Source organism: Sorex araneus, chromosome X, assembly GCF_027595985.1.
Source record: "Sorex araneus isolate mSorAra2 chromosome X, mSorAra2.pri, whole genome shotgun sequence".
Classification (NCBI taxonomy): domain Eukaryota; kingdom Metazoa; phylum Chordata; class Mammalia; order Eulipotyphla; family Soricidae; genus Sorex; species Sorex araneus.
Genome location: NC_073313.1, coordinates 338,977,548 through 338,999,709, shown reverse-complemented (window position 1 = coordinate 338,999,709; position 22,162 = coordinate 338,977,548). Strand labels below are relative to the sequence as shown.

Sequence of the window (22,162 nt, the reverse complement as noted above, 5' to 3'; positions counted from 1 at the left end):
GCTGCCATGAGCATGGTGGTGGTTGAGTTCTGGGGGTTTTTGGCTGAGAGAGGGTCTCACCCGCCCTCCTCTGGGGCGTCCCGAGTGAAACAGCCTGGCCAGGGTTCGGTGGCTTGGTTGTGGTTATGTCATGTTATGCTCCCTTCTGGGAGAGAAGGACATGCAATCTGGATGATAACCAATGACTGATTATCTGGCACCAGCCAGGGATGGCTTATGGGCATGACTGCTGAGTTGCCGGAGACAGGGGGATACAGGCAGGGGATCTCCATTCCCAATATCGTTGAACCCAGAGTTCTCAGTCACAAAGTCCTGTGCACCTGGATTTTCTCCACCATTTTTTTAAATTAATTTACTCTTTTATTGAATCACCATGTGGAAAGTTACAAAGCTTTCAGGTTTAAGTCTCAGTTATACAATGCTCGAACACCCATCTCCATCATTTTTTGATGGTGAAGAGGCTCTCTAACTCCTAAGGAGCAATGTGCCTTAGCTGTAGATGAATGCTCCCTACCAGCTAATGGATGCAAAGGTAAAATAATAGAAATTTGTGTATATTCTTGGTATGCTCCATTCCTAAGTGGTCTGTCCAACTCAGCCTACTGTATGGATGATGAAAGTCTCCCTTACAGGATAATTCACTAAAACCAGCAATCCTGATCTCCTAAGTATGGAAGTGGAACTGATCACAGTGTACTTGCAGCCTTTGTCACACAGCTGTTGTGGAGGAATTCAAGATGGGTGTATTAGCATGACTGAGATCGCTTCACTCTTTGCCCTCAGCACAGTGTGGAAGAGGCCAGGATGAGTTGGATGTTTCCCTCGTGTCATCGCAAATGCCCATTGCACTTGCACATATGACCGCAGGCCTGTGTGCTTCCTGAGTCAAGTTCTGCGAGGTTTAGAATGCCCAAGAAAGTAGGTGTGTGTGTGTTAAGATTATTATTAGAAAAAAGCAAGTGCGTAGAGAGTGGTGCTGAGATTGGCATGGGAGCAAAAGAAGGGCAACATGTGTGTGTCCTCCAGGAATTTAAGGTATTTTAACCAGGAGAGATCTGCTCTTATCGCTTTTTTTTTGCTCTTCTTTTTAGTTCAATATGATAGAAGTGAAAATTGGCTAAGATGAATGTTATAGAGTAAATTCAAGGTTATCCTTAACATTATGCAAAAGGGATTAAGTAAGAAAACATGTTTGAAATTTTCAGAGATCCTGATTGATTTCTCTTGTTAATGACAACAGAGAGCTCTCAGTGATTGTGCAATATCATTGAGTGTTTATCTGATTTTATAAGATTTGTGTTAGTCCTTCTTGATTTTGCCCAACTTAGATGTCCTTAGGTATAAGGAATTTAAAACAGTGACCCAAAGTTACTTTCCTAGTCTCCGTCTAACTATAAAAATTGTCTATTAACTCTTAATAGAAATCTGGAATGCTGCCCAGAATTGTTATTTTGTATAGGAAGAGAACACTATGAGATCATATAGAAACAACATAGAAATGTTTTTCCCTTTTCAAATTGGTTGAAAAGTTTCCATTGTAAAATGGACCGTGGTTGTCACAGTCTCCCTTGCTCCATATGAACTTATATGTTATAAAAACAAACCATTTAAAAAAGGGATAATGACAAGAGAAATATTCATTATATTCCAGGAAGATTCAAATACAAAAATCTGAACATGCAGGACAGAAAATATAGATAATAGAAGTTCATATCCTTTCTAATATTTTAATTCAAGTTTTATTAAATATTAGGGTTTTAGGTGGGTTTCTGTCAATCCTCTTACAAACCAGTGGTGTTTCCATAGGAGCTGGAGACACCAGTGTATCCAACAGAATAGTTTTGAAGACTGTATTTTTAGAAGGTCTGTTTGTTATATTTAATCATAAAGAAAAAATACATAAGTTTTAAGTCTTAAAGTTCAGTTGAAACTTGATATCTAAATCATTCTGAAAGTTTAAACGTAAAGGCATCTGATTCTGTGTGTAGTTTTTAAATTATAAATAATTTTTCTTCCACTATTACTTATTGATTTTTGGGGGGCACACCCCATAGTACTCCTCACTTTCTCCTGGCTTTCTGCTCAGGGATCACTCCTGGCAGTGCTCAGTGGGCCAGATGTACTGCCAGCGATCAAACCTAGGTCAGTTGAAGCAAGGAAAGAAGTACTATCTTCCTGGCCTTCTTCTAATATTTATTTATTTAAAAAAATTCTGATTTGTTCTTTTATTTTCGACATTAAATATTTATTCAAGGGTGTGTCAGGGTCTTACACAAAAACTACTTCCTTTTCTGAGATGATAGAAAACTAGACAGCCAATTAACAGGCCACAGTTGCCCTAAGTGCTTCCTCCAATGGAGAGGTCAACTTGCACGCCACTTTCTTCTCTGCAATTTGAGTTGTCAGCCTCCACTGTTGCCTTCTGGCCAAAAGCCTCATTTGTAGGGCCCAACTGGGTCTGGTTCTTACATTTAATTGTTATTTCTTTGGCCCAGAAGAGAATGCAGGGAATTCCATGGATGGAGACATTAACTGGGCTGTGATGGCTGAATGCTCTCAAAGGTACTTTTTTTTTTTAAATGTCCTTGTCTGATTTGCTCAGATTGTAGTTGAGCACCTGTGTGATTTGGTTTTGCTGTGAAATTCTGGACTGTTTTCATAGTCCCATTATTGTGTTGATCACTATCACAAACAGTGACCGCTTCTTGGTTTGAAGATGCTCGACAGAGAAAACTTTGGGGTCAGAGTGACAGTACAGCAGGTAGGGTGCTTTTTTGCATACTGCCAACCCAGGTCCGATCCCTGACATTCCCTGTGGTTCCTGAGTCCCGCCAGCAGTGACGATGCTGAGAGCATCACTGGGTTTGACTATGCTGCTTGTAAACAGGAGCTGGGTTCATAGGTGGAATTTTCCAAACTCCATACTCAGGGCGCTCACTCCACCTCCAGTCCGCACACGTGCATGCTCCTTCTTCTACTGTTTAAACAGTGAGATTGGGAATGAGGAAAGCCCAAGTTGCTCTTTGGAATTGGGCTGAAGTGCTCTAGTCCCAAATACGATTTAAAGTTTGAACTTGACAGAAAGCTTGACGTCCTGCACTTTCCTCTGCGTGGAGTGTGTGGTTCAGCTGTGTGTTGGGCTCACTGCCTTCTGCAGGCCTTAGGACTAGTCCTGTGGAGACAGAACATCCCTTCAGGGCCTGTGTGGGAAGCCTGGTGTGGAGACAGACACCTGTGAGCTGGGGGTTAGGATGGGCTTTTAGTTCCGGCACAAGCTTATCATTGGAGTTGTTTCAAGCCCTGAGTCTGCCCCTTGACTTTCTTGCTCTGGGCAGGAAGAGGGACATTGGTGGCTTTAGTGCACAGACATACAAGGGGAAGAGGCAGTACTGTTGTGTTTCTTGTTCTCCATGTCAACTCCCGGGAGAAGCCTGTAGACACACACAGTTTCCACTCAAGGATGCTTTGAGGTGGGGAATTGTAAGCGCCGCCTGCTGCTGCTTCTCTTCCACACACTCAGTGTGTGGACCTCCTTTTCCCTTTCTGGTTTCTTAGAGCTAGAGTACTTATGTCTTTTCGGCCAGGCACCCATAGCGCGGAGTAACTGCTTCAGGCTGTTAAATGCCAGCAAGCCTGCACACAAAGAGAAAAATAAGAAAAAGACCTTTCCCTCGTGTCCAGCCTGCATTTGTCCTTTGTTTTTTGTCAGACTGAAAATGGAGTTATTTGGCTGATGGAGTTGTAATTTTGTCCAGGTGAGAGATGTCAGAACAAGCAGACTTTTAATAACCAAGTCACCTCATGCCACAAGTTATAAACTCATCTGTCAAGGCTGTCAGACAGTGCTGCGTGGATCACAGCCATCGAGAAGTTCCCCTTCTCAGAGTGACCAAATCTGTGCTTTAACTTAGTGCTGTAACTCTTCAGTTCACTTTCTGAAATCTGTGTGGTACCTGCAAAAAGATATCCTCTGTTCTATAATGTGTTCTTTTGTTTGTTTGTCTGTTTGGGGGCCACATCTGGCAGTACTTAGGGCTTACCCCAGTGCCTGTGCTTAAGGATGATTCCTGGTAGAGCTCAGAGACCACACCCATCCATTCACATGCAAGGCAAGCACCCTCCCCACTCTACTGTCTCTTGACGCCATGTAATATGTTTTTAAGCACAAAGAAATAAGTCAGATTGCCAAATCTATTTTAAGAGAGAAATACATGAGCTACAGAAATGATTTATTGCGTTTTTTTGAAGATTTTTTTTTTAAAACTTGACCAATAACCAGTGACTTAATTACCATCTTCTAAGTGAGTTTGTTTTTCTTAGGTTTATGTTTCCAATAGAGAATACACTTGCTATATTGCAGATTGTGATGAAACAAGTGACATTAACACTTCCTCTATGCTTGAGTCCATTCTCTAGAAGCCAGTGGCTGTTGCCCTATGAGTTGTGTTCTGCTGCTTTTCCATCCTTTTGGGATGCTACTGTCCTAGTGAGGGATTTTTTGGCACTCTTACTTTCCACTATAATTGGTTTCACAGACGAGGCAAGTATGTAGATTGTGGTAATTTGAATTAATGCTTTAGTGAGAATGTTTCAGTGCCTTTTACGTGTCCTCACTCCAGGTGCCAGAATCCAGGGCATGAATCATTCATTCTGGAATCACTCATCTCAAGAAGAGATGTATTTTGTTTGGCCAGCACAACACCTGCGAAATTAGAACTGTCATCTTGCTTTTATGGTCCTTGTTAATGACCTCAAGGAAGCTTAGGTTTTTATTTTTATTTGGTTTTATTTCAGAAACCACTCTTTTTTTGGTCTTTTTTTTTCTTTTTCTTTTTTTCTGTGTGGTTATGAAGGGATATAGCACACTAACTTTAGGTACCTGCCACTTTGTTCCTGACTAGTTAATATAATTTTATGTCCTCTCGAATTCATGGGCAGAGTGTGGTAAAGCTGAAAAATAGATACTTTTTATGAACAAAGAAATAAACTTCTTAGTTTAGAATAGCAAGTACAGGAAGAATTCTCAGTTATTTTCTTAGGTTTATAGCAATAGTTTCATGGTGATGATCCATGATAAAATAGAATTTCTTTTTTTACTGCGCTTTGCATACTCTGGTTATTCCAAGGTATATTACAAACACTAATGACTATATGGATTGCTACCTATAAACTAACAACGCTTCTTTGGCACACAGTGAAATGTAGATGGAGAAGTTCTCCTCTCCGAAGCTTTTCTCTGAGAGGAGGCCCCCTGACCCATGTAGCACCTTGTGTTTCATCGATGCCCGGCTCCCATAAGAGCCTCAGAGATGGGTTTTTCTAGAAAGAATCAATGATTTTGTCTAAGTCCCATTTTCACACTACCCTAGAGAAGAACAAAGAGACTTGATTTGCTTAGCGCTGCATCTTCTTGGGGTTTAGGCTCACCTGAGATACAGGACCAAAGGGAGTGTCTGAAAGGAGTAAGCTGATAGCTGGGACTCTGGCGGTGTGGTCAACCAAGAGGCAGGAAGGTGTGCTTGGGGCTTGGTGCTGCATTGAGTGTTGCGGGACACTAGTGGTGACCCTGCTAGACTGTCCAGCACACCAGAACTTATTGTCTCCTGCTTCCAGGTCAAGAAGGTGTCCGTGTGCTTCCTGGTGTACTGCAGATTTTCCAGTCCTACATCTTGTCTGCTGGAAGATTTATTGGCTTTGTGTGTAGGTTGTGCTTGTGTGGTTTTAAAAAATTTTTTTCTTAGGATATTTTTGGTTTTGTTTTGTTTTTGCAGGGGTGAGGGCCACACCTGGCTGTGCTCAGTGCTTACTCCTGGCTCTATGCTCTAGAATCACTTCTGGAGGAGTTGGGGGAGGGGGTGGGGCATATTTGGTGCTAGGGACAGAAGCTAGGTCACCCACATGCAAGGCAAGTGTTATCGCTCCAGCCCCTTTCCCCTTCCTTTGTGAACTAGTCTAGACTGTCCTGTCAGGTGGGGTGGGAAGACTCACAGCCTGCTCACCAGTGTGCTGGGTGTTAGGCCTCGGTGCTCATTTCAGACGATTCTGGTTGCTCTGCAGGTCAGGAGACTGGGCCTGCAGTGGAGATAGTATGTTGTCAGGGTTGAGTTTTGTACCTTATCCGTTTTGAAGACCTGCAGACTTTCCTTTAACCCTCTACCAAAACCTCAACCTAATTTAGACTCATCTCAAGGGAAACCCATGAAGTTCTTGTCTATTCCAGGATGATTGGTTGCTTTCTGCATAGTCTCATCTTTCATGAGGCTGATCAACAGTTTCTCACATAATCAGTGTTCCTTTACTGAAATGCCTGTTTGTTTTTTTTCCCCACCTCTTGTAGCTCAGGAATCTCTGGGTTATCCAAGTAAGTATGATAGCATTAACTCTTGCAGCATATAAAAGACAGTGCCCACCCCTTTTGTTTGAACTCACATAATTCAGAGATTACAAATTTCCTGCAGAAATGAAGGGCAAATACTCAGCGGTGTTTCTGAATTCATCTCCTGTAGTTATGCAGAGTGTACTCGCCAAATGGAGCATTTCTTCTGTGAAGAAAATTTATCACTATGCATCTGCCTTTTTCATTCAGGCTCAGCTTTTATATATGGGGCACTGTATTCCAAGTAAAGGTCCTGGCTCCAGCTCACCTGCTCACCTGATACTCTGTGTGTGTGTGTGTGTGTGTGTGTGTGTGTATGTGTGTGTGTGTGTGGAGAGAGAGAGAGAGAGAGAGAGAGAGAGAGAGAAAGAGAAAGATTTACATTAGCTAACAAATAGATTTGTATATCTGTATATTTGTATATCCTTTGTTAGCTTTTATTAATGCTTGAATAAGCCCCTCCCCTAGTTCTTACCTTAGTCTTTGACTCTCACTATCAGGCCCAGTGTCTTTTTCAGAACTCTGACTGTTGTGACCAGAGCATGGCTCACCTTGGGAGTTGGAGGAGGGGCCTGACATGGCCCACCTGTAGGACCAGGTGCTTTCTGGGAGGTGTCAGCATGTAGGCTGTTTTCAGAGAGGCACCGAACTGTGTGGATTGAGAACCAGAGAGAACTGGAGGGGGAGAAGCAGATTGTGAGCACAGTTTCCCATTTGGAGGATTAATCTTAGGAACAATATGGAGAACAAAGCCTCCACTGCCGACTCTCTCAGACTGTGGGTACTGAGCCAGTCATTGATGTGTGTGTGTGTGTGTGTGTGTGTGTGTGTGTAACTCCTGTAGCTCTACAATGTTCTCAGGCCTCTGGGGGGAATTATGGGATTTTCTGGCTAACTTCTGGGTGGAAAAGCACAGGAAGAAAACTGGGTTGCTGGAGCTGGAGTGATAGCACAGCGGGTAGGGCGGTTGCCTTGCACACAACCGACCCGGTTCAATTCCCAGCATCGCATATGGTCTCCCGAGCACTGCCGGGACTAATTCCTGAGTGCATGAGCCAGGAGTAACCCCTGTGCATCGCCAGATGTGATCCAATAACCAACCAAACAAAAAAGAAATAAAACTGAGTTGCTGCAGGAGGTTATAACTAATTCAGAATTCCAAGCTACTGACAGGAAGTAGAGGGCAGAGAAGTTTGAAGAAATCTTGAGGTTCTTTAAAGCAGGTAAGGAGTTGGGTGTTTTACCTTCTGGAGATCTTTTTCTCTTAAAATTAACTTCTGGGGCAATTTTTTGAGTGTCTGTAAAAGTGATTATTTTAATATTCTAATCCGATTTCAAAGTTGGTCTTGTAGGTTTGTCATACCAGTTTGAGAAGCACAGAACTCACGGTGATGATGCAATCTTTTTTTTTAAATTGAATCACCGTGATAACAGTTACAAAGCTTTCAGGTTTAAGTCTCAGTCATACAATGATCAAACACCCATCCCTTCACCAGTGCACATGTTCCACCACCAAGAACCCCAGTATACCCCCCTCCCACCCCCTACCCTGCCTGTGTGGCAGATGATTTCCACTTTACTCTCTCCTTACTTTGACTACATTCAATTTTTGACAGAAAAACCCCTATTATTATTTGGAATTTTCCCCCAACAATCAGACCTGCCAAAAAGGCATCATTAGATCATTTGTTTTCTATTGCTGATAATGAAGAGCTTATGATGTTGCATGGCCGAGACAGCAGCCACATGGCTTTGGAATTCTGGTATTTTAGTAATTAAGTCCAGAAGTATTTCTGCCAGCAGCCGCTGCATTCTGAGATTGGTTTGTGTGCCTCTGAGATCATGGTTGTTCAGGAGCAGAGGAGCCATTCATGGGTGGCCGCTTGGGGTTTCCTCTTGGCGGGGAGCAGAGCTGGTCCCCCCCGTCCCATCGCAAGATTTCCCAAGCGCCCCATCACTGCATGCTCTTACCTCTCTGTCCAGTTGGCTCCGAATGGTGGTGGTCGCCATGCTGTCACAAAGGGGAAAAGGCCAAGGACAAAAACCTTTCCCCTCCCGGGATGGCATGGGGCCATAGCTTAGTTCACAATCCAGGAACATTTCTGCGAGCAGCCACTGTGTTCCGAGATTGGCTTGTGTGCCTCTGGGATCATGGCCGCTCAGGGGTGGAGGAGCCATTTCTGAGTGTTTGTGTGTGTGTGTGTGTGTGTTTGTGGTGTGTGTGTGTGTGTGTGTGTGTGTGTGTGTGTGTGTGTATGTATCAGGAAAGGTTTGGAGAAATAGTCCTGGTCTCCACATACTGGAGCCATGTTTCTAGAAGTGCATGGCCGCCAGGATTCCATCTGGAGAAGGCTGGGAGACTGCACCTGCCCCATGTGGGGCACTCTGGTGTTAGCGGCTTGGTCTGGGATCTGGAGCATTCTCCGGCATTGTGGTGCCCGCCAGCCAGGATTCTTCACTGCTGAGTGCGGCAACATCAATGATACAGTCTGAGGCTCACTGAGCACCTACCATGTGTAGTCACTGTCCTGAGAGCGGTTTGTTTGACCCGCACAGACCTAGAATGTTGGCATCTTCCCCAGTGACCACAGGCATAAAGCAAAGCACAAAGCCATTAAGACCCCAGGAACCGAATGCAGAGCCAGGATCTGGCTCTGGCCTGTGCAGTAGGTGTCATGTCACCACTCTTGCCAGCATGCTGCAGGTGCTAGGGCTGGAGCAGTTGTTTAGCGGGTGCTTGCCTTGCACATGGCAAACTCAGGTTCAATCTCTGGCATCATATATATATATATATACATATATATATGTATATATATATATATACATATATATATTTGGGTCACATCCAGCGATACACAGGGGTTACTCCTGGCTCTGCACTCAGGAATTACCCCTGGTGGTGCTCAAGGGACCATATGGGATGCTGGGAATTGAACCCCGGTCGGCTGCATACAAGGCAAATGCCCTACCCTCTGTGCTATCACCCCAGCCCCTCTGGCATCCCATATGGTTCCCCGAGCACTGCCAGGAGTGACTCCTGAGCCCAAAGTAACCCCCATGCCCTAAGCATTGCAGAGTGTGCCTGCTCCCCACCCCCCCCACACAAACACCAAAAAAAGGTACCTTAGATGCTAGTGGGCGCAGTTGTTTTATTGTGTGTTCATGTCAGGGAAAAAAGACAGATTCTTAACACCGAGAGTTAGACCTTTCCTTGGGTGAAGTATCTGCCCATCTGGAAAGCTTTTCCTCACATCCATCCTCCTTGTGAGTGTGCTCAGTGTTGGGGATCACATCTCAGACCCACGTCTCTGGCGGTTTACATGCGTCTGTGTAAAAGGCTGTCACAGCCCCTCAGACACTGAGGAAATCACAGCGCAGTGTTGTTTTTCTCAAGTGTCTCGCCACAGAGAATGTCAGGATAATTAGCTGCGTTTAAGACTTATATTGCCAGATCATGTGCCTTTAGTCATGTTGCCTAATGGAGATATTGAAGCGGGGGAGTGTCTTCAAAAGGACAGTTTGAGTTCTCCGGTGTAAAGACCAGAGATTCTCTTGGTGTGAGTCTCTGCTGTCACCTACAGCTGGTTCGCTACCCCGAAGCTCACTTACTTCCCCGGCATGTTCCCTTTGGACAGTAAAGGCAACGACAGGACTCACTCACAGGCTGTTGTGTCACCAGGAGGAGGATGCAGTTTCTCCCCAACGCCAAAGCTTGCACATATCAGTGAGGTTCCCTGCACCAGGTCTGCCTTCTGCACCTGTTGTCCGGAAGTGACACCCAGCCCTGCACTGTGGTACGACCCTGCATGGTGGCATTGCCCCGCACGGTAGCACAGTGCTGTGTAGTGTCACAGCCCAGCGTGAAGGCATCAGCACTGCTGGGTGGCACCATTCTTTCCCACCACGTGCCGTGCCCTGCACAAGGGTGTTGGGGATATTGTTCCCACAGGCCGTTTCTGTATTGTTGTCTGGCCACTGCAGAGAGACCCCTGTTTTGTTTTAAGTTCACTTGGTCCTCGGAACTCTCCGGAGGCCACAGCGTAGCCCTCGCCTCTCCCTGGCTCAGGCAGGTGTGCAGGCAACAGGACTAGAGTCTGGGGTTTGATCCTGCCCACCAGCTGTGTACCACTAACAATCCACCAGAGTCTGGCTCTGCTCTCAGGACTTATTCTCTTCGGTGCTCAGGGGACCATAGAAGTGCTGGACACTGACGCTGAGTCACCATCTTCAAGGCAAGTACCCTGCCCTCTGTACCATTGCTCTGGCCCACCAAAGCCCTTTAAAAAAAAAATGAAAAGTTTTAAATTTTCAATTGAGTCACCATGAGATACATAGTTACAAAGCGGTTCATGATCAGATTTCAGTCATACAATGATTCAACACTCTTCTGTGTATATTTCTCACCACCAATATCCCCCATATCCCTCCTGCCACCTGCCCCCCTCCCCCACCAGCCTGCCTCTATGGCAGGTACTTTTCTTCTCTCTCTCTCTATCTCTTTCTCTCGCCTTTTGGGCATTATGGTTTGCAATAGAGATACTGAGAGGCCACCATATTCTGTTGTTTTCCCACTTTCAGCACACATCTCCCACCTGGAACCATCCCTTCCAACCATCATTGTCCTAACAGTCCCTTCTGTGTTCCAACTGTCCTCTCCCCTAGCCCTTGAAGCAGGCTTCCAATCATGGACCATTCATCCTGACCCTTGTTTCTACTGTCCTGGGTGTTAGTGTCTTACTATGTTGTTTTGTTTTTTTTCTTTTTCTTTTTAAATATCCCACAAATGAGTGCAGTCATTCTATGTCTGTCCTTCTTCTGACTTATTTAATTTAATGTGATACTCTCCACTTCCATCCATTTATAAGTGAATTTTGTGACTTCATTTTTTTCTAATAGCTATATGGTATTCCATTATGTCCCAGTAATATCCAGTGTGTTGGGCTGGATGCATTTTGCAAACACCCCTTTTTCATGATGTAATCCCTTACTGGGAATTTCTTGCTCGATGCAAAGTCTTTGGGAAAAGTCCAGTTTTCAGGTGGAGTTTAGGATATGTGGCCCAGGTGACAGCTGAGAAAGGATTTTCTTTTCCATTGTGGGCTTTTATATCTAGACAAAGCACTGACCAAATAATGTCAGCAAGGAATTCTGATGCCAAGGGTAGTATTATATAATAGAATAACAATATTGCCTAAAGAAAAGGATAGTTATTTTTCTCATTTAGTATTGTTAAAAGCTTACTATTTGTTTTGGTTTAATTGAATCCCAGTGAGATACACAGTTACAAAGTTGTTTATGATTGGGTTTCAGTCATACAATGTTCCAACACCTATTCCTTCACCAGTACATTTCCCACTACCAGTGTCCTCCTCCTCCTCCTCCTCCTCCTCCTCCTCCTCCTCCTCCTCCTCCTCCTCCTTTTCCTCCTCCTCTTCTTCCTTCTCTCCATCCTCCTCCTGTTCCTCCTCCTCCTTCTTTTTTCTTCTTCCTCTTCTTTCTTTTATTTTTTCTTCCTTTTCTTCCTCATTTCTTCTTCCCCTACTTCCTCTTCCTCCTCCTCCTTTTTCTTCCTCCTCTTCTTTCTTTTATTTCTTCTTTCTTTTCTTCCTCATTTCTTCTTCCCCTACTTCCTCATCCTCCTCTTCCTCCTTCTCTCACTTTCCCTTTGGGCCTTAGGAAAAGGCTTAATATTTTTACATTTTATAATAAATATACCAGCTTTTAAATTTCCTAATCAGTTGGAATCTGTTTACAGCCTTATGTGGAGCTTTAGTGACAGGAACACCAAGGGATTTGCATAATATCAGGTACTTTGAAAATTCAAAGGGATCCCTGGTTTGAACCTGAAGAACCTCCTTGACCAACCTCTTCAAGTGCCTCCAAGGATTATGAAAAGGTTTATGAGCTTTTCATGACCTCTTAGGAGCTGTGAGCTCCCACATTGAAATTCTGTGTTCTGGTCTTGAAGGTCTTGATACGTGGCTCTGACTGGTGGGGTGATGAGTGCTGCTGTGCCCCCACAAGTGGCCTTGCCTGCAGGGACCCTTCTGTCCACTCTGCACTTCACTGCCAGCTCTTGAGGAGAAAGGTAGAAGGAAAACAAAGAACTCCGATGGTGCCAGTTGCACATGCTTCGAACAAATGAGTTCGAGTGAGATTGGTTTTTTAGTTTCACAGTGTAAATTTTTGACATGGTAGATATTTCAGTCAGTTACTCTCAGCAGTATAGGCTAAATTCATTGGTAAAATGGCTCAGTAAAATGTGTCGCTCTAAACAAATGAAGCACTTCATCTTGTTACTGCTTTATATTATTCTCACAATAAAGGGCCAGCACTCTCCTTCCCACCCTTGTGCGTACCCCTTGATTCTTGGGGCTCACGGTGCAGCCTCTGCCCATGTGTGTATGCCATAACCCCTGCCCATGTATGTATGTTATAATCCCTGGCTTGGGACTCTTAGACTCCAGCTGGCAATTTTGCATCAATTCTTATTGGATCACTCCACTTGGAGTTTGTCTTGTCTGCGACTGCATTGGTGGTACTACAAAAGAATAATTCCAGAAACTCAAAGTGTCACACGAAAGCTCCGTGTTATTTTATTTTAGTTTGGTTTGGGAGTATGTCATTTGGTGGTGCTCTAGGTCACGCCTGGCAGAGCCCTGGGGATCCTGTGGAGCTGTGATCAAACCCCTGCCTCCTATATGCAAAGCATTCACTCAGCCTATTATGCTGTCTGGCCTCCAAAGTTATATCTTCGTGATCTTTTTTTTCTTTAACGTTGGCCCACAGCATTTCTGATTTTGTTTAAAGTTTTTGTTGGCTAAATGATATATTTTATTTAATGTTACTGTGAATTCAGTAGGCTGGGTATAATCCTAAAGGAGGTAGAGATTTCTCTGGCGACTGTCACTCTTCACCATGCAGGACCTGCTCTGGAAAAGCCAGAGATATTACAGGGTCATAAGTGAGGAAGCAGTTCCCCGAAGAAATAGAAGCAGCCAAAATTCATTTGATATGACATACAATTTCCCTGCATATGGGGGCAATGTAAATCAGAGGAATAGAGATAAACCGTTGAGGTGGGGAGGTCGGGTGGGGAGGGGAGGAGCAGTGCTCACCAGAATATCCAAGACCCCAAGGCAGAGTTAAAGATGATGTTGACATTCACCTACAGAACCGAGTTTGCCAAAAGGGAGGGGTGGGGACTTTGAGATATGACTGGAGGGGTGCTGTTTTGGGGTGTAGTGTTGAAACAATACCTAAAACTCTGTCATTAACAGTTTCATAAATCACAGCGCTCAAATAAAAATTGGGGTTTGGGAATGCTGATGTCATTGAGAACGTGGAGACAAGGAGCTTTGGGGAACAACAGTTGGTAAAGGTGTCTAACCTTTCAAGCAGCAAGGATAGTTACAAGAACTTTCTCTGAGTTATCCCCAGAAGGGCACCTATAGGATACTCATTCGTGTCATTGTGGAACAATATTCAACAGTCAGAAACAACGGAAATGTTAGACAGTAGGGAAGTTATTTGATTTACAAGTTATGGAAATCCACAAATAGAATTCTGTGTAGCTGTTAGAAAGACTTGTATCTGACATGGCAAATTACCCAGTCTTCATTCTAATTTTAAAAACAAACAAACAAAGCATGTTGCAGAATAATTATGGCCACGTTTCTATAAGTAATTGGCGATACGCATACAGTTGAGCATGTGTATAGAAAAGACTTGAAAAGCTGCATGTCACCTATTAGGAGGAGTTGTTTCCTGTGGTAGGAATAATGAGACTTTTGCTCTTGTTAAATTAAAAAATTTCCAGGGAGCACTTATGACTTTAAGTTAGAAGGTAAAAATCACATAGCTTAAAAAGAAGGTTTCACGAAGGCTTCTTCACGTATTTTACTCTCAGGCGAGCTTTGTCAGCACCCACGCAGGCCGCTTTGTTACTCACAAAGCATGTGAGCTGAGAGTGCGTGTGCTTCTCAGGCTCAGTTTAGAGGGAATGAACCTAGTGCCGGCGGGGTGCGTGCAATAACCAAAAGGAGGAGACAGCCATCAGCAGAGCTGCAGACTCATTTGTCCCGAAAGCAGATCATGAGGCAAGAAAGACCCTGCCACTGAGGATTCTTTCACCGGAACAGCAGCTCTGCCAACCAGGAAGAACTGTAGGCTGGACCAGGGTGTGTGAATGGTTGTCAAGATGGGAAGCAGATCAGTGCCTCCTTGGAAAACACACACACACACACACACACACACACACACATATATATATATATATATATATATATATATATACACACACACACACATAAACACACACACACACACACATATATATATATATATATATATATATATATACATATACCAGTCTTAGAGGGCCAATATAGTATTTCCTAAATTTCTTTTTCACCTGTTACAGAAAGACATCATTGGGCGTCATCACCCCTGTGCACACATGCCTAAATGCGTGTGCACATAACTGAAATGAAAGTTTGACAAAATATCAAACACCTGCCCACATGCTGTGTTCTGTACCATCGTCCCCTGCTCCCCCACCAAAGACACGATGTCATTTCCCAGTCCATCAGTGCATTGCCACCCTTCATTTGGAAGACCCTGGTGTGCTGGAACTAATGGAATAACTCAGGCCGTCTTCAGGTTAGGCAAGTCCATGTTTCAGATGAAGGGAAGAGGGACTGAGAGGTTATGATCTTGCTGGTGGATCATTGCTAAGGACCCAATGCTGAGGTCTTGTGATGGGACAGTTCAGTGCTCTGACCTTGGGGAGCTGACATTTAACTCAGGAGATGCCAAGAGGAACAGGCGAGGACTGCGTGCAGCAGACGGAGTAATGCGAGCATCACTGTGGGAGGAATGGCCCGGAGAGCAGTGCACGAGTTTCTTTTTGCATCTTCTTTCTCATCCGCTGTGGCAGCCTGTGTCAGTGTGTCATGTGGCTGCGTCCATGGGACTGGTCAGATTCTCACAGTGCCCAGTGGTTCAGACAGAAGCTATTAGGTAGGCGGGCATACAGATCCCTCTTCTGTGTCCTAGGTGAGTGGCTGCATCTGCACAGAGCATGTGTGTGACAGGCTTCTCTGTAGACTAGGCATACATGAAGCATGCCTATGTCCTGCTAAAAGTGGAAGTTGAGTTAAAACTTCATAGGTGGTAATTACTTGACACAAGACACTATAAAATTTATTTGAATGAGGGGGAATGGCAACAAAAGGCCAGATAATGAGCCTAAACATAGACCACAGTGGACCACGTTCTATAGTGGTCAAGCAAAGTTAGCAAGAGTATGAAGGTGATACACTGTTCTAGACAACAGCTAGAGCCGATAGACCAATATGGGACTGGGTTGACAAGAAGGCAATGTATTAAAAAGATATTAGAAGTAAATTTTGGAGGACTGGAGAGGTAGTGTAAGGCACTTGCCTTGCACATGGCAAACCTTGGTTAGATCCCCAGCATGACTGCTCGTTCCTCAAGTAGCAGCAGGACTGATCCCGGAGTGCAGAGCCAGGAATCATCCCTGAGCACTGCCAAGTGTGTTCCGACATCCTACTCCTAATATGCACTATCGCACTGTTGTCCCATTGATTTGGTCAAGCGGGCACCAGTAACGTCTCCATTGTGAGACTTGTTATTGTTTTTGGCATATTTATCGAGTACGCCACGGGTAGCTTGCCGTGCTCTCCTAGAGAGATAGAGGAATCGAACCGGGGTTGGCCACGTGCAAGACAATGCCCTACCCACTGTGGTATCTTTCCAGTCCACCCCTAATAGATTTTGGCAAATTTTAATGGTTTTGATGTAAAGTTTGAAATTCTCAGATCATCCCAAAGTTTTTGTCCCTGGAGAATTCTCACCCCTTGATGGCAAAGCCATTAGTTGGGGGAGTGGGGTGTATGTGTGTGTGTGTAGGGTGTCGGTGTGTTTTTGGTGCATGTGGAGTTCAAGTGAAAAGAGTCATGCAGGTGAAGATGCTTTCAGGGGTCTATGTGGGAGTGGGAGCCAAGTTGGAGCATTCACTTCTGACTTTGTCCACCCCGAGACCACCAGGCAATTGATAGAGCAAGGTGGGAGTGGCTGGGCAGAGAGAGGAGTGCAGAGAAGCACCTCAGAGCACCCCACCGGGGCTTCCTTGAGTCTGCCTTCGCCAGTCCTCACGAGACTGATAAACAAGCAAACCCTCTTTCTGAGGAGATCTTTTCCAGACGGAGTGTGCGAGCCCTCTTAAATGGGTTCTCTAAGAAGCACCCGTCTTTCCTAAGTGTACTTGATAAATAGAATCTTCTTCCAATTTGATTTTCTATGCATTATAAAATGCACTGGACATATCAAGAGGAAGCATAATTAATTTTTCCTTCACACTTTCTTTCGGCTCGAGTGTATTGATTGTCTCTCCAGAGCCTGTCAGACCTGTGCCTCATGCTTTAGAAAAGGCGTAGCTCGCCAGGATGCCGCACACATTTCATGACCAGCACGCAGCGTGTGTCGGAGCAGTGCAGGCTGCTGCTGACACAGGCCAGGCCCTCCAGACCCCGGGGATCGGGCTGCTCACCTGAGGAAGTGATGTTCTCGCCGAGTCCCCATGGAGGCGAGCAGAGAAGGAATAAGACATGATGCCCGGCTGGTTGAAGCTCTACACTTTGTCCTAATTTTCTCTTATTTAAGTGACCCAGCTTCTGCCTTGTTCCTGGCAAGAGGAATCATCGTCCTCGACCAGTCTTGGGGCATGGCCCTGACAGGAGACCGATGTGCTCGTGTCGGGTTCTTGCACAGTTCTCTCCAGTCATTCTCCTCTTTGCCTCCGTATTTATCCCTGGCAAGAAATACGGCCCCTCGGAGCCCTGATTGTTTAGGGAATGGCCTGTTACTACTCTAAACACCCATAGCACCCAAGGCTCTTCTTCTTGACATCCAGGTAACTGATTTTGGTTTCACAGACCATTTCCAAGAGAAGAGGATACTCTCCCCATGCTGCTGTGCAGCAACCGAGTTCTAAGGTTCGATCTGTGCTGACCTGTAGGGTCTCGGAGCCTGCAGCCAGCCAAAGACCCAGGGCCAGAGTCTCAGACAGACCCTCCTTTCTTCTACCATCATGTAGTCTTTGCCGGAGTCATTACAGCCGTATAATACTCATTGTCACGTTCAGAATGGAAGTGACAAGAGACGTTGTGCCCCAAGAAATAGGGCATTTCTTAAAACCTTTGCCTGCTAGGATTTGAAATAAGCAAGTTGCTATCACCTCCTGTATTCTTGGAACTTATATTTTTTGGGGGGAGGGAGCTTTGCTATATGTTTTTCTTTTTAGATATAAAAAGTTACTTCTACAGTCATTTGAAATTCTTTTGATTGTTTCCTCTGATAATATTACTGAGAAGCAGAAGCTTTCTCTCAGAGAAATATATCCCTTGGCCCTACAAAGGGAGATGAAAATCTGTTGGATGAAGGGAAAGGAGAGGAATAGCTTCCTGGGGGAAATCTCTCCCTCCACTTCACTTCCTTCCTTCCACTCCTGGTACAAAACCAGACCAAGGTGACCCATTTTCTGTAAGCCGGGGGAGGAAGGTATAATTGCTCGTGGTTGTGTCTAGAGGAAGAATGTTCTTTGAAGCAAACTGCTTTCTCAGAACATCCTGTTGCTGTTTGATTTGGTTTCTAGAGGCGAGCTTGTCCTTCAGGTTGTGTTCTCAACTAGTTTGGAATTGACATTCATGCAAATGTGCGTGTGCATTCGTGTGTGTATGTGAGTGTGTGTGTGTGTGTGTGTGTATCTTGCAAAGCATGAAGAAATGAGGGGAGTCAGAAAAATTCAATTTGTATAAAGATAGCTGGCAGTGACCTACAATCCTCCTGTTAATGTCGTAGATGTTTTAGAATGCAGTGGACCACTTTGCACACCTGCACACGTGTGTGTGTGTGTGTGTGTGTACTAAAATGCATACTTGAGTTTAACTTTGTAGGTAATTCTAGAAAATATGGGGACTGTGCAAGTCCTGATCTCCAGGGACTGGCCTTTCTACATTGCCTCCTATATTCTCTCTCTAGCCCTTTAAATGTCTTTCTTTCTTTCTTTCTTTCTTTCTTTCTTTCTTTCTTTCTTTCTTTCTTTCTTTCTTTCTTTCTTTCTTTCTTTCTTTCTTTCTTTCTTTCTGAGGTGGATGGCATATTTGCAGTGAATTGTGTATGTGTTTTATGATATTAATAACATTGGTTTTGCATGCATATAATTCCAACCACATCCTTCACTGGTATATCCACCTTCCTCTCCCAAGGACCCCAACTCTCCTTTTTCTCAGCCCCCCTTTCCCCAACTCAATTATTGTGGATGAGTTCTCCCATTATGTTGAAAATTGACTCATTTTTTTCTGTGCCATTTCTACACTTACCTGAAAATCTTCACTCCTTTGTTAGACTCCGTGAGCTAATCCTCACTTAGTATCCCTTAGAAACTGCCAGTTTAAGTAAAATGATGTATAACCAAAAAAAAAAAAAAACCCATATTAGCTTTTAAAAAAGTTTCTCTAAGGTGTGCTGGATATTTCTGTTTCCCCATATTAGCACTAGAATAAAATCGTTTGAACATGAGGGTGTAATTTGACGGTTTCCTGTATTGAATGCTATATACTCCAAATACTGCTGGTCAGTGTGGAGAATGAAAAAAATTTTCAGTTAACTAGATGTGCCTTGCAAAAAACCTTTACTCTGACTGGGGGAATGGCAGCCAGTATGCATGGCACCAAAGAAATATGCATGTATTGTTAAAAATGCTCCGTGACAAGGATGCAGATGGTCTGAGAGCTGCAACTTCACTTCCTAGTTAGGTAAGCAGTCGTTGGGAGGAGTACACTGACTGATTCTCGTCCTGTGATTTGTCGAGACTCAGAGATCTCTGGCTATCCGGAGATTCTGTTAAGGATTCCATGCATCTGTAATGACTTCAGTCTGTAGTCTCGCTAACACTGTGTCTGTTAGTGACTGCCTCTGCTGTCTTTCACAAGCTGAGCCAAACCCCTCATTCCAGTTTTTGTATGCATTGTGGGGTGGCACCGGCTTCCGTTATGAGTGAGTGCTGGTGACAAGCTTAGAAATCAGTAGAAATCCCTTGCTCCTGATGTGTTTGTAGTTATGAACAGTTTCCCCCCCCCCCCCCCCCCCATCCACGGTTCCTATATCAGGGCCCTAATCTCTGATGCGTTGGTATTTGGGTGATGAGGTTGTGGCAGTGGAACCTTATGATGGGCTTAGTGCCAGCTAGAAAGGGATTTGAGGGGAGAGCTTCTCTCTGCTCTCTGCCAGGTGAGGAGGCAGCCTGGAGGTGGCGTCTGCCCGAGGCAGGCCTGAGCAGATGGCACCCTGCTCTCGGTCCTCACCCTCCAGAACTGTGAGGATTGCATGTCTGTGGTTTAAGCCTCTGGTCCATGTTACGGCAACTTGAGCAGACTAAGGTAGACGGGAAGCGTGGATGTGAATTTTTCGACTTTCTTTTGCATTTCCCCTGGGGGTTCATCATCTGAACTCCATGTGCCTTTTTACCTGGGAGAAATGGGTCACCAAGAGAGGTTTGGTCCCCATGCTCTGAGGAAGCTCTTCAAAACTAGAACGGGCCTTTTTTTGGGGGGGGGGGGCAGAAGGGGCACGAAGAGAGGGGGATACTGTAGGTTTTATTCCTAAATATCTGCATTTCAGTCTTCATTGTTATTATCAGAAGACACAGAAAGTTCTTTTGTCGAGTGAACGGTGTGTGGTTTCTACACTGTAAATGAGACAGGCCTGTAGTGTGGGATTATATTAATGTTGTGATTAAAAGCAATCACAGCTCTGTTGATAGGCCTGAAAAGAAGGTGCGAGGGTGGAGGCCCGGGGATGCCCCCAATCACTCGGTATTGTGTTCTGCTCCGGAGAGAGGGACGCGCAGCTCTCCACTCGGCTCCTGGTGCTTCCGCAGGCCAGACTGTGTGAAAAGAAATTCTCCGCTACAGGCACATTAAGAATTTCATCAGGGAACACTGAAACCCACATTCCTGTCTGTAAAAAACTATCACACGCCGACCAAATGGGTGTGTGCAATCGAGGGCTCTCCAGGCGGCTCTGTCTCACTGCCCATGTTCGGTGCTCTGGAACTGCTGTGTATGGGCCGGATCGGGACGGCTGTTGGCCAAGGACAGGCAAGAGAAGAACGAGGACTAAGCTGGTTGCTGATTAGTTACCGTTTATTCAGTCTTCCATCTTTCTCCTCTCCCGCACTCCCAGCTCTGTCCTCTCTCTGGATCTACTGCCACCCTTCTTTTTCTCTCTTGCCTTTGCCCCTAGGCTACACACAGCCAGGTAGCAAAATCAACCTAAGAAAGCTCTTCCTGAGGGCCAGCAGGTAAAATACCTCGTAAGGATTTTTCTCCTTTCCTTAGTCCAAGAACTTATTCACATCTTAATACTAGTTATTTTTGTATGGACATAGCAAGAGATACATTGAGGGTTGCAAGGCAGCTCTCCCGGCAACATCTTGCCAGAGACTCAAACTACAGCACTCAGGCCAAATTAATCATTCCTCATCCAAGCAGGGTCCAAATCTAGTTATCACTGTTTGGATCATGACAGCATTTGTCCATGACCAAGCTCTTAACTTATGGTTAAGCATTAGGCACTTTGGCCAGGCCCATCTCGATGCCAGGGTAGCACACAGCTCACCGCTTGCCCTGGGTCCATCGCATCCCTCATAAGGACCCTGCTTTAGGGGTGCTAGGAAGTAAGGGCAGCTGAGGCTTAGGTCGAGAGAACAGATACCTGGGAGAATAATATCATGTAGAGTAAAATGACTCCCAGGTTACAAAAGCATAGCATTTGCTAAGTCTTCCTGTGCCCATACAAAAAGGACATGACTCTGAGTAAACTATGCAAAGGACTCAAGGAGAAGAGAAAAACAATATTTACAAGGCAACAGAACACTAAGAAAGAAGCTACAAATAAGCACAGAGGAATGGGAGCACTGTGACGGGAGTAACCCAATAAACCTAAACTACCTGAGGCTATGTTATCCTACACCTGTCCAAGCTGCAAAATTGTTGATGTCCTCATGGTGTTCCCATAGAGATGCTATGAGTGAGGATCTTTTGTTAGTTACTCAAGTATGCGTGTCAGTGTGGGCTGCAGGTGACAGGAAACCATGACTGGAATTGGCTGAGGCCCGAGAAAGTGGCCTTATAGCACAGGCAGAGCTGATGCTGGGCGGCCACAGCAGGGCCGAGGTACCTCTTCCTGGTCAGCACTCGGCTCTGCCCTCTGCTCTCCACCATTGCTGGCACTGTCCCTGGGCACGTGACGAGAGAGTGACCGGGGACATGGGCACCCTGTCCCAAATCCACAGACTCAGTTCTCTGCACGGAGAGAGAACTAGAGAGGGAGGCAGGGAGGGTAAGAAAGAGACTGAGAAACGGATGGAGACAGAGATGGGGAGAGGCGTGTGTGTGCACGCCCCGAGGCCTGCCAAGGACCCACTGTGGGCCTGCCCACCTTCCTGACCTCAGCTTACTCTCAGCACCCCTCTGAACCTCAGCCTCCGCCTCCTAACTCCAGGTGAAGTGGGGGCAGGGGAAGCAAGATGGACTTTGAGTCCACAGCAGAGAGAAGGGTGGTGGCCGTGTCATGGAATGCTGTTAATGGAGAGTGACTGGTGGGCCAGAGAAGGGGTAGCGCTACATGCTTCTGAATGCCATGTGAGTGCTGTCAGCCACAAGCCTGGGGCTCTCAAAAGCTGGTATTTATTATTATCAT

The 22,162-nt window shown here is 45.2% G+C and overlaps 1 protein-coding gene across 3 annotated transcripts in view; it reads left to right on the top strand.

The window, feature by feature from the left end:
* EIPR1 (EARP complex and GARP complex interacting protein 1) overlaps nt 1–22,162 on the top strand; it is a 161,761-nt gene that overhangs the window by 120,849 nt on the left and 18,750 nt on the right. The gene's annotated exons all lie outside the window — the stretch shown is intronic.